Below are 13,500 nucleotides of genomic sequence, written 5' to 3' on the forward strand. Positions count from 1 at the left end.
CTGGTGACCCAATAAGCAGAAAGAGTAGAAATGAGAGCACTCCGTTTTGTTTAGTGAAGTGGAGGAAAAATAAGGAAGATGAAGGAGTCAAGATTCCTTACTACCTAAAAATTTCCCCGGTGCTATTTTATTATTCTCTGTACTGTAGCTAAATGTAACTGAGTCATATTAGTGCTTCAAAAAATAAAGTTATGTGATTTTTTGGTAAATCTTTCAACTAGCTCTGTGAGTTTTAAAATTTCTATAAGGATACACCAAGGGACATCTGATCTCAGTGCACCAGAAAGGGACTCTAAAGCTCCTCTTCCTCTCCGCAGCAGTGTTGTTTGGAGAGCTTCTCTTCCCACACCAAAGTCATAGGGCTGTTGCACAGTAAAGAAGTTATTTCATCCAGGCCATTTGAATGACTTTAAACTAATATTTTTAACTTGCAAAGCACTCAGTTTAACAATGGCTGGCTTGTGTAGAGGAATTGACTAAGTTCTTTTATCTTTTCTGTTAGTAAGCAAATCCATGCAGGCAGGAGAGCCATTCTTTCCAAATAGAAATAGAAATCTCTTCATTAAGGTTTCAATGAAGACCACAATACACACTTATTTCCCCCAGAGTCTAATCAATTTCTTTAAATAAAAATACCTGGGAAAATGCATTTAAATTTTTAAAAAATATTTACAGGTCTTCCAAAAGCAGACAGCATATACAATTGACAATTTCCACAGCATTCATCTCACTTTATTTTTCTACTGATTATAAAGTATAGTCCGTGATACATTAGTTGTTATGAAAGAAAAACAATTTGTTTGAAAACATCTCACTAAATATGATTTATACTCTTCATAAATTCAACATATTTACATTGGTCGATATTTTATTTTGATAAGTCGCTTCTTTGATCTTGGTGGCCTTGACTCCTGCTCCACATTTTTAACTCATATTTTCTTTTAGTGAGAACTACTTGCCATTTATTCTTGAAAATATATTAAAAGATCCCAAACGCATTGGGATCCCAGTACATTGCCCTCAATTGCATAGTTTCTATCACAATGTAACTGCATCCTTTCTCCTTGTAAGGAAAGGAGGGAGGAAAGAAGAGAGGCAGGGAGGAAGGGGAGGAGGGAGGGAGGGAGGAAAACTAAGAAGGAAGGAAGGTGGCTAGGGCTAGGGACCAGAGCATGGGGAGCAGAGGGAATGTGAGCATAAGAACTTGCAAGTGACTTACATATGAAGCCCCAGTATTCTTGCATTTCCTTATGTGAAATTAAAAATCCTTGCTACAAATAAGTGATATACCTCCAAATCTTTGGATACTTGGATAAGAACTTCTTCAGAATTAAAAGAAGCTTCATTTATTTCAGACAATGAAGTTGCCTGTTATCTCTATGCCCACATGTTCACACTCACACATTTGGAGCAGGAAGAATTTTATTTTCCAGCATATCACACTATTAGGGACAGAATCATGTCCTAAAATGAAAGTGACTCTGAATGTGAAGGACTATGTGTTTCTCATTCATTTTGAAGGCTTTGTGTTTATTAGCAAAGAATAGGTAACTTCTTTTAATTTAATAAACAATAGCCAATATTAGCACAATCATGAAATTAGAGATACAATTTGGTTGTGAGAGGACAATGAATATCTCTTTTCCATTTTACCTTATCTTTAACCAATTGCCTTATTTCATTTGTTTCTGAAATTAAATATCAATTCAACTTCTCTGATTCACATTCACATGGAAGCCCACTTTAACTTGATTTTCACTTGGTTACCACTCTCTTGAAATTCTTCTCCTTAAAGTCAACAATAACATTGTAGTACTAAATTTAATTTCCTACATTCAAGCCTCTTCCTGCCCAACCTCCTTGAAACATCTGCTACTATGGTCCTCATCCTTCTCTTCAACCTGTAATTTCTCTTGTTTCTGGTATACCACTCGCACTGGTGTCCTTCCCCAGTCTTTTTAACTGGCCAATTCTTTCTTAGACGACTCCTTAAATGGAGGAGTTTCTCATTACAATAATATTAAGACTCATTTTTAACAGTTGGAAGTAGGTTTGACCCATGTGGCTTCAATAAAACAAAAACTTATTTCCTGTTCACAGAAATGTCTACAGAAATATGTCCCCAATAGTGTCTTTAGGAAGCCATCATCCTGATAAATGGCTCCCATCCTCAAGTTTACCTCATGGTCCAAACATCATGTCCTGTGGAAATCTGGAAGGAAGAGGAGAGGCAGAAGAGAACACAAGTGTCTTCTCTCTTTGAAGGAACTTTCCTGGATGCTCCATACAGCACTTCCACTTAAATGTCATTAGCCACAGGTCAGTCACATGGACACACCTCGCCACAGGAGAGGCTGAGACACCTGTTACCCTGTTATACAGGCTCTCCTAAGTAAGATTAGGATTCTGTTCCTAAGGAGAACACAGAAAATACATGTGGAGTAGGCAATTAGCAGGTTAACCAGACCATCTTTTCTCACCCTGCGTATGTATTTTCTCCTTGGTTGATTTGACAGTCACCACAGTTTTAATGGGGTGGTGATAGCCAAACCTAAAACTTCAGCCCTGTAATTCAGATCCATGATTTCAACTAACACTGAACACATCCAGTTAGAGATTTCTTATTAATTTGTCTAAGATCGAACCAATTACCTTTTCATCAAAACCTGTTGCAACTTTATTTCTTATCCTGTCAGGGACATCATTAAACCTCTAGTTTCCTAATTTAGAAAATTTGGGCTCCTTCTCAGCTTCTTTATTAAAATTCTTATATCCAATCTATTCCCAAACCATCTTCTAATCTAGAATTGGCCATTCCTATAGCACTTTTGTGGTCTGGTGTTTATCTCGTGTTAATCTTTTCTCATTTAGGCTGCTTACAGTCTCTTAACCTTTTGTTTTACCACCCTTCTTTTTTGTTCATTCAATTCTCAACAAAGATACTCTCAAAAATAAACCCAACCATGTCTTTCTCCTGCTTAATGCCTTATGTTAAGGTTGAGTTAAAACAAAACAAAATGAAACCAGACAACAAATGGGTCCGGGCTGCCTGTCACTACTTGAGCCAATTAATGAGAGCCAGGGTTGAATCGTATATGAGCGTTTATTCCAATAATGCCAGCAGTATGGGAGAGCAGCAGGTCACCCAGGAAAGTCTGCTCTGTCTCCCCCCAATAAGCCACTGCTTATATTTGGTACAAGGACAAAGATGGGGAAGTAGGCAAAAGGAATGAGCATGGGTATCCAAAATGGACATAATGGTTATAGTTTATAGGCAATGGGGGCTTGGGGTTTGCAAAGGGCTGGGGCCTCCAGTTTCTGCAACAACGTTGTTAATCTTTCCATCATAATAGGCAGCTCTCAGATGAAGAGGATAGGCCATATTTCTAGGTCCCTGGTACAACTCACAGCCAGGTTAGTATGTGAACATGATTAATATTCTTATAATTAATAGCTAGTCCCCAATATCCTATTTCTGTCCCCAACAAACACACAAAAAAACAGACACATAGATACAGAGAACAAAATGATGGTTGCCAGAAGTGAGGGGTTGGGAGGATGAGTGAAATAAGAAGTACACGTTTCCAGTTATAAAATAAATAAATCATGGGGATACAATGCACAGAGTAGAGAAACTAGTCAATAATATCTTACTATGTTTTGTGACAGATGGTTACTAATCGTGGTGATCATGTTATCTATATATATAAAAAGCCAGCGACCTGAATGCCATAACAACCAGAATGAGCAGTCACTATGACTCCCACTGCAGCCAGTGAACCAGCCCGATCTGGGGGTGGGGCCTGCCAGCCAACTTCAAATGGCCCCTCCCCCCAGCCAGCCACACCCGAGATTTGCCCCCCCAATAGAGGGTGGGGCTGGCTGGCCAACCTCCTGCAGCCCCTCCCCTGGCCAACTCCAACCCAGATCGGCCCCCTACCCCAATCAGGGGCAGGGCCTGCCAGCCAACTGCCTGTAGCCCCTTCCCCTGGTTGGCCACGCCCCTGATGTGTCCCCACCACCCTATTAGGGGGTGTGGACAGCTGGCCCACCACCCACAGATCCTCCCCATCTGGCCTCACCCCTGATCATCCCCAAGCTCCTCCCCCCCAGACAACTGTGCCCCCAATTGCCCCCCCCCACTTCAATTGGGGGTGGGGCCCACCAGCCAATTGCCCCAGCCCCTGCCCCCAGCTGGCCTGACCCTTATCAGGCCCTGATTGGGGCGGGCCATCCTGCCAACCTCCCACCATCTCCTCCTCCTGACAGGCCCGGCCCCGATTCACCCCAATTGAGGCCAGGTCGGCCGGACCCCATCTGTGCATGAATTCATGCACTGGGCCTCTAGTAAGGTATATGAATGTGTAATTACTATGTTGTAAACTCTAAACAAATGCAATATTGTGTATCAACTATAATAAAAAATAAAAAACTTAACTCTTTTACAAATTGGTCTGTTTTTAACTTCTACAGTCATTCACTATATACTTCAGTCATTGAATTTCTCACTGGTATTAGAATACCAGGTTCTTTAATGATTCTGTGCCTTTCCCATCATACCACCTAGAAGCCTCCCATTCATCCCTTAAAATACAGCTCAATAACATTCCTTCTGTGAACCCTTCCTTAATGCTTACTATTAAACACAGAACCAGGAATTATTCTCTAGGCCCTCATTTTTCTTGTTCATATCTCAAAAATATCAGTCAATCCCAAACTCTAATGTGTTTGTTATTATGGCACTAGATTGTGAATTCATTTAGGCATTTATGTAATGTTTCCTGCCCTACATGAGAATGTCTCACATCTTTCAATGTTATACAGATAAGTTTTAAAAGTTTCTTTAAATATTTTTATTTTATTTTACATGTAAAGATTTAATTAACCTAGAATTTATTTTAATATGTCAGGAAGGTCGACTTTTGTGTTATTGGGGATGCATAGCCAGTGATGCTAAGGTCATTTATTAAGGGGTTCTTTTCCAGTGGAATTGAAATCCAATTTTGTTGAATAAAACTTTCCTTTGATCCATCTGTAGACTCTCTCATGTGCTTATATCACCTTGCTCATCTTTAAAGTATAGCTTTTGGAAGAAATACTCTTGCTCGCACTCTCCACTTTTTCTCTCTCTCTCTTTTCAGTCTTAGAACAGTTTGACCTTCATTTTCTACTTTTTTTGTTTATTCTATTGTTTGTTTATTTGTTTATTCTATTCTGCTACTTAGAGCAGTCTTTAATTTCCAATTAATTATTTTTGGGGGGTTAGGGTGAGTCATCTTTTTTCTTTTTAGTAACCCTGACCTCATTTGAAATTGATGAGTCACCTTTTAATTATTAATTTCCAAGTATTTCATAAACTATTTAGTTTGGAATTTTAAGGTAATCTATGTGACACAAACATGATTAATTTTTGTAAATGCTCCATAGGCAAAAAAAGAATGCATATTTTTTACATTTATAGGTTACAAGATGTTATGGTACCAAGCTTATTGGTGGTATTATTTAAATATTCTCTATATTTACCTATTTTATGTAATTGATGTATCATATTTTGAAATATGTACATGTATGTTTGTACATATATTTGTATACACATACTTATATACATGTTTGTGTGTGTATGTGTGTATAACAAGATTTCACTCTGTTTTTGTGTATGTGTGTGATCTCTTTGTGTTCTAGGAATTTTGTTTTTTGTGATTGGCTCTTATGAAAGTTTATGACTGTTACATCTTTTCCATTAATTAAACTTTTTACTATTGCATAATGTCTCTCTTTTACATGTTTCATCCCTTAGAATTGAATTTCCTCTTGTCAAATATTAATATTGTCATGACTCCCTCTTTCTTGTTCTTTACATTTAATTAGATATCTTTGTCATTTTATTTTTACCATTACTTTTTCACTTTGTTTTAGAAGACTTTCCTATAATAGATAACTTTAAAAAATATTTTTATTGATTTCAGATAGGAAGGGAGAGGAAGAGATAGAAACATCAATGATGAGAGAGAATCATTGATTGGCTGACTCCTGCACGCCCCTACTGGGGATTGAGCCAATAACTCAGGTATGTGCCCTGACTGGAAATAGAACAGTAACCTTCTGGTTCATACTTCGACACTCAACCACACCAGCCAGGCAATAATAGATTAATTTTTAAACACAATTTTATTTTAAATTTACTTTTAATTTTATTGTTATTTTTCCTTTCCTTAACTCTTACATATTGTTTCTTCATTTCCAAACTTTTTTCTCACTTACTTCATATTTCTTATAAATGATTGATAAAAATTTTAAAACTCACTTATATCTTACATTTACTTAAACATGAGGATATTCTATATAGCATTTAATGTTAATTATTTTCCCCAGTGGTATTTCTGATATAATTATACTCTGTATGGGTTCCTTTTATAATTAACAACATACATTTTCAATTTAGTAAGCCTACATGAGGGGTGCAGTTAGTGAATCAGAACAAGACCCATCCAACCAAGTTCACTAGAAAAGCCTGAAGGAAAATGCTGCCATAGTAATATAAGTACATGCAGGTTACAAAATCACAAACTAAATATTAGTTATATTTGGATGAAGTAATACAACATTTACAATTTGCTGAAACAACTTGAGAAGAAGCAACATTTACATTTTGGTAGCCACGAATATTATGCAAGCTGTTTGCGGGTAATGAAATTTATACAGAAACAATTTTGGCAAATTATATTTTATGTATTTATGCATTTCAACCTACATCCTATTTTTAATTGAATCCCAAGTACGTTATAAAGCTCCTTTATGGAGAAAAATCTTTAATATCTTTAATTAATAGGGGGGATGGTGTCCAAGGGCCTTAAACTTGGGAGTAGTATGGTAAGGGATTTGCACCTGGGGAAGAGATTCAAATTAATTCTTATACAAGAGCTAGACATTATGCTTCCATTTCCAGTTGTAAAAGCAATACTTCGCAACCACAGAGGCAAGAAAAGGTAAGGTTTGAGCTGATTAAACAGTAATCAGCTATTCAATAGTGCTCTTCCTGTCCATCAGCTCATGGGGGAAGGTGGCTCCCTGGTGACTGAACCAGAGCATTCTACAAAATATTTGCTAGAAAATATTTGCTTTGACTCTATCTATAATAGGTCAGGGACCTCAAGGTTGCACGCCTACATAAACTGTTGCAAAACTGCTTTGGAAGTCTATCCTTTTGAGAGATAAAGCAAATGTAGCAAACAATTGGTAAAGCTAGGTGAAGGACATCAAGGTATTCATTAAACCATTCCTGTTATTTCTCTGTAAGACTGAAACTTCTTAAAATAAAAAGTTATTGGAGAACTATAATTCAGTCGGCATACAAAATGAAAAACATACTGCTTATTGGTCACATATTGGTTGGCAAGAGAAAGGGCATAGTGGTTAATATTGGTGCCAGTTAACACTTGTTGCATAAGCATATGACTATCCCAGTCTAATCACTTAGGAAATAAAATACTTGAATAAGCAGAGGGTAATATCATGTTACTGATTGCTATCTTATATACAAAAAGAATGATTAAGACTTCATATAAAAGATGATTATGCCAGTATACAGTTGAGGAAAGGACATAAAAGATAATTCTCAAAAGAAGATAGACAAATGATCATTAAACATATTAAAATCTCTTACTTGCACTACTAATTAAAATATGAAAATTAAAGCAATTGTCAATATTTTAATCATAACATTTAGCATTAGTGAGGGAGAAAAAAACAAAACAAATTCTGAGTGCCAAAGATAAATTGATATTATTTTTCTGGAGAGTTATTTGAATGCCAAAACCCATATTTTCTTTAGAAATTCTGCTTCCAGAAGGAAATAGACAATAATATTTATTATATATTATACATATATGTGTGTATGTGTGTGTGTGTGTGTGCGTGTGTGTATGTCTAAAGGTCAAAGGTGCTAACTTCAGTATTATCTTTATTAGAAAAAGTTCAAAAAATCTAAATGTCAAATGATAAAGTTTTTTTCAAAAAATTAGAGTGCATTCACATGATGGAATATTATATGGTCATTAAAAGCATATTATAGAAAATATGAAATAACATGGAAAAATTTCCATGACACAATGTGATAAATTCAGGTACTAAAATATGTACAGGAAAATAAGACAAACATAAACCAAAATATTAGCTGCTTCTCTATTAGTGTTGAAATTATAAGCATATGCCTCTCCCATTCTAATCACTTAGGAAATGAAATACTTGAATAAACAGAGGGTAATATCATGTTACTGATTGTTCTATTTTTTCTATATTTCCCAAATTTTTGAAAATAATATGCACTGCTCTCATGATCTAAAACCATATTTGTGTTGTTGAAATAAAAATAAATAATTACATTTGATAGGGTTAGCCATAATTATGCACCAATATTCTGCAACTTGGTGTGGAGTTGAGCTCCAGGAATCTCAAGAGGGACCATGAAATCACTAGCCTCAGTGGGCAGAGGGATGGAATTCAGACATTAATTTCAGCTCTATGTAAAAATGGTAGATAGCATCTATGCCTTAAAAAATCTAATAGTCCAACCTGGAGAATCATCTGAGACTGAGGGGGCACCAGAGTAGAAATAGTGGTTCCAGCATTTGGAGATCATGTGGTTAAACGCCAGTCAAATCTTCAACATAGACAGTGGTCACCAGTGAAGTCACAGTAATTTCAAAGATGATCATTTGCTCTACATACTGTCTCGAGGCCACCATATGAGTGAAAAAAAGTGCTAGATAAGAAAAACAGGAGTCTCAGGTAAATGCAAATGTAGCCTGGATCAGTTGTTCCAAAATTCAGCCAGAGATCAGAATCTCTTGGGGACATTAATTTTAAAATACAGACTCTTAGGTTCTTCCCATGTAAAGACTGATGTATATACAAGGCTTATACAAGGAAAATTGTATTTTAAATAAGCTCTGCAGGTTTTCTCCATCAGCGTACATAATATTTGGTGTTAATGCTTAAACGGAAATGCCAGTTGACTGGGGTCACATCACATCATCCACATTTCTGCCCCATGTGGGGCAATTCCTTTGGTACATTGGTGAGCTGTTTTTCTTGATTCCTGAATGCAGAGGAACTGGAAGTCTACATCCCAAGCACAGATATTTTTTATAGTTTGTTACATACTTTCAGTCTTAATTATGTAATAAAATACATTATACTTCTCATACCATAGTGTGGGATTAGTGATTTTCAATTCATCTTTTTTTCATTATCTTCAAAAAAGGCAAGTTCATCTTTTTAGAAACTGTTATATATTCTAAGTAGGGGACACTCCCTTTTTATTATATTCAAAATTGTGATGCTTGAAAGGGCAATTATCATATATGTGGCATTTCTTAGCAAATGATATCTTTTTTAAAAAATATATATTTTGCCAAAACCGGTTTGGCTCAGTGGATGGAGCGTCGGCCTGCGGACTGAAGGGTCCCGGGTTCGATTCCTGGTCGGGGGCATGTGCCTGGGTTGCGGCAGAAGGCAGCTGATCGATGTTTCTGTCTCATCGATGTTTCTGGCTCTCTATCTCTCTCCCTTCCTCTCTGTGAAAAATCAATAAAATATATTTAAATATATATATATATTTTATTGATTTTTTACAGAGAGGAAGGAAGAGGGTTAGAGAGTTAGAGAGTTAGAAAGTTAGAAAGTTAGAGAGTTAGAAACATCAATGAGAGGGAAACATGGATCAGCTGCCTCCTGCACACCCCCCACTGGAGATGTGCCCACAACCAAGCTACATGCCCTTGACCGGAATCAAACCCGGGACCCTTGAGTCCACAGGCCAACGCTTTATCCACTGAGCCAAACCAGTTACAGCAGCAAATGATATCTTAAGAAGGCTTATTTTTTCTAGAGATCTAGATAGTACATATTACCCAAAAGTGGTCTCTGTGCTCCTGCAACTTGTACGTTAACTGGGAATTGACCATCAGATTACCTACTACAAAATCTGTGTCTTTGCCCTAGATGGTTTGGTTCAGTGGATAAAACATTGGCCTATGGACTGAAGGGTCCCGGTTCAATTCCAGTCAAGGCAGATGCCTGGGTTGCGGGCTCGATCCCCAGTAGGGGGCATGCAGGAGGCAGCAGATCAATGATTCTCATCATTGATGTTTTTAACTCTCTCTCCCCTTCCCTTCCTCTCTGAAATCAATAAAAATATATTTTAAAAATTTTTATGGCTTTGCTTTAAGTTCTAGGAATTCTTTAGATCCTCTGTGAGTGTGTACGGGGGCTGAGGGACACTGCCCTTTTATTGAGCTCTTGCCATCTGCCATCCAGGATTCAGTAGGCTTTTGCTACAGTTAGCCCTCATACAACAGGTCTACTTTCAATATTTTGCATATTGAATTTCTGTCTGAGCCTTTATTGGAAAACTAGAGGCCCAGTGCATGAAATTTGTGCACTGGGGGGTGTGGTTCCCTCAGCCCAGCCTGCCCCTCTCACAGTCCGGGAGCCCTCAGTGGATGTCCTACTGCTGGCCACAGTCTGACAGCAGAGGATTGGAGCAGGTGTCGTGTGTGTGTGTGTGTGTGTGTGTGTGTGTGTGTGTGTGTGTCTGCTGGGGGCCTGCCCCCAGCCACACCATGGAGGCTTGGAGCAGGAGCTCCTCTGTGTTGATCTCTCAGGCTCCTGGCCTCCACTGCATGTTGTACTCTCCCTTGACCTATGGCGACGATGGGGGTGCTACTTGCAAGCCGGGCTTTCCTGCTCCCCGATCGCCATGGCGATCGGGGAGCAGGCCCAGCTACGGGCTGCCCACAGGCCGGGCTTGCTCTCCTGCTCCCGGATCCTCATGGTGACCAGGGAGAAGGTGCAGCTGGGGGTTGCCTGCAGGCCAGGCTTGCTTTTCTGCTCCTGGATCAGGCCCAGCTGGGGGCTGCCCTCAGGCCAGGCTTACTTTCCTGCTCCCGGATCACCATGGCAACTGGGGAGCAGGCAAAGTTTGGGGCTGCCCGCAGGCCAGGCTTGCTTTCCTGCTCATGGATCCTCATGGTGACTGGGGAGAAGGCGCAGCTGGGCTTGCTTTCCTGCTCCCGGATCAGGCCCAGCTGGGGGCTGCCCTCAGGCAGGGCTTGCTTTCCTGTTCCTGGATCAGGCGCAGCTGGAGGCTGCCTACAGGCCGCACTTTTCTACTTACCGATGGCCAGATCACCACAGTGACCCAGGGACCAGCGGCACTTTTCTGCTCTCTAATAGTCATAGGGTCCCATCTGGGGCTTAGCAGTGCGGGGCTTAGGTGGCACCGAAGGTCCCGGCTGGGGGCTCAGGTGGCACACAGGGGTCCCGGCTGGGGGCGGGGCTTATGCCCCGCTGCCCAGGGCTGCACATGGGGCCCACATGGCAGCTCATGCCATCCCACTCTGCCTGTAGTATTGGATAGAGGCCTGGTGCACGGGTGGGGGCCCGCTGGTTTGCCCTGAAAGTGTCCTGGATCAGGGTGGGGGTCCTGTTTGGGTGTCTGGCCAGCCTGGATGACGGGCTGAAGGCTGTTTGCAGCTGGTCACACCCCCTTCAGGTTGGGGGTCCCCAATGGGGTGCCTGGCCAGCCTGGATGACGGGCTGAAGGCTGTTTGCAGCTGGTCACATCCCCTTCAGGGTGGGGGTCCCCACGGGGGTTCCTGGCCAGTCTGGGAGAGGGCCTGAGAGCTGTTTTCAGACTGGAGGGCAACTTAAGCTCCCAGCCTCTCCTTTTTTTCTATTTTTTTTATTCTGGGATTTATTTACCTTCTATAGCTGTCACTGGAGCTGAGAGCCAGCTCCAGCTCTGAGGGCTGAAAGCAGGTTTCTAGGTCTGTTTGGCTTCTATAATTGAAACTCTGTTCCCATCACAGCAGGTCTAAGCTCTGAGGCAGAAGCTTGCTGAAAGCAGGTCTCTAGAGTTTGTTTAGCTTCTATAATTGCAACATAGTTGCTTAGAGTGCAGCTCAGAGGCTGGCAGCGGCAGGCCGGGAACGTTGGCTTCTCCGTCACTGTTCGCTTCAGCTGCGTGGCTGCCGGCCACCATCTTGGTTGGCAGTTAATTTGCATATCCTGCTGATTAGCCAATGGGAAGGGTGACGGGGTCATGGTCAATTTGCATGTTTCCCTTTTATTAGATAGGATGGGTTCTGTATATTTTAATAAGGGTTACCCAAGATCATTTTCAAATCCAAATTTATGAAAATCAGCCTTTCTGAGAGACTGATGATTCTGGAATCACAGATGAGTAAGAGCTCATTACCAGTAGAGGAGGAAGGTATGTGCCACAGAGAAATTGCAGTTAAAGTGAGTCTTGAAAACAAAGAGCAATTTGCCAGAGGAATTGGGGGAAAGACACTGTTATCAATGAGGGCATCATGTAAAAGGGCCTGACCTTTCCTGGAATGGTGAAAAATTCACTATGACAAGAATGTAGATGGATAGGGAAGGGGTGGGGTGGGGGTGGAGGACAATACTGGGACTATTTTCACTCCCAGTTATGGAATTTGGACTTAAAATTTAGATAATAAGGAAATAACATTAAGCAGGAAAGTAACTTGGTCAGAATTTTTTGTTATTAAGACAATATATGTGGTAATAGAGTAATAGACAATTATAGCTAGGGGTAGAACAGAACTATGGCAGGGAAGCCAGGTTAAAAGTTGAAGTTGGATTTGGTGAGGAATTAAGAGTGTGACAACATTTCCATGATTTAACAACCTTTGCTGAGATGTAATGGTCAAGAGGATGAACTTCAGGACCATAAGTTTCCATGAGAATCAATGGCAGTTATGCTAAGCTAAGGAAAAGAGGGCCTATGGTCATAGGGTTGCCAAGGACAGTTGGAGTAAAGTGATGGGAGAATTGAAGGGGGAAAAAAGTTGAGTTGCCTGGCTGGTTTGGCTCACTGGATAGAGCGTCGGCCTGGGGACTGAAGGGTCCCAGGTTCGATTCCGTTCAAGTGCATGTACCTTGGTTGTGGGCACACCCCCAGTAGGGGATGTGTAGGAGGCAGCTGATCGATGCTTCTCGCTCATCGATGTTTCTAACTCTCTATCCCTCTCTTGTCCTCTCTGTAAAAAATCAATAAAATATATTTTTTTTAAAAAAAGTTGAGTTGATGCATTCATTTCTTATGGAGACATAGAAAAACCAAAAATCCACTTCTACTTTCGTTCTGGTGTAGTTATGTAAAAAACCAAAACCAAATGGAGGCCAGTAAGCCTAATTTCCCCTAATTAGGGACAATAATCAACTACTGCTTCCTACCTTACTATTTTCTCCCCAAAAGAAGCCAAATGGTGAAGGCTTGATCCTAATTGTCCTCTTGGGAACTCTGATCCCAAAGTCCAGTTAGCTGACAGAGTAGTGGTTTTCCATGGGACAGTGAGATTTTGAATCTTCAAATGTTCAGTGCCAGTTTATGAGCTATTTGAGATTGTGAATGCTTCTCTTCTCCTAAAAGTTCAAAGCCTAAGTCATTGGCCACGTGGATTACAAAAT

Source organism: Myotis nattereri, assembly GCF_964212035.1.
Source record: "Myotis nattereri genome assembly, chromosome: 5".
Lineage (NCBI taxonomy): Eukaryota > Metazoa > Chordata > Mammalia > Chiroptera > Vespertilionidae > Myotis > Myotis nattereri.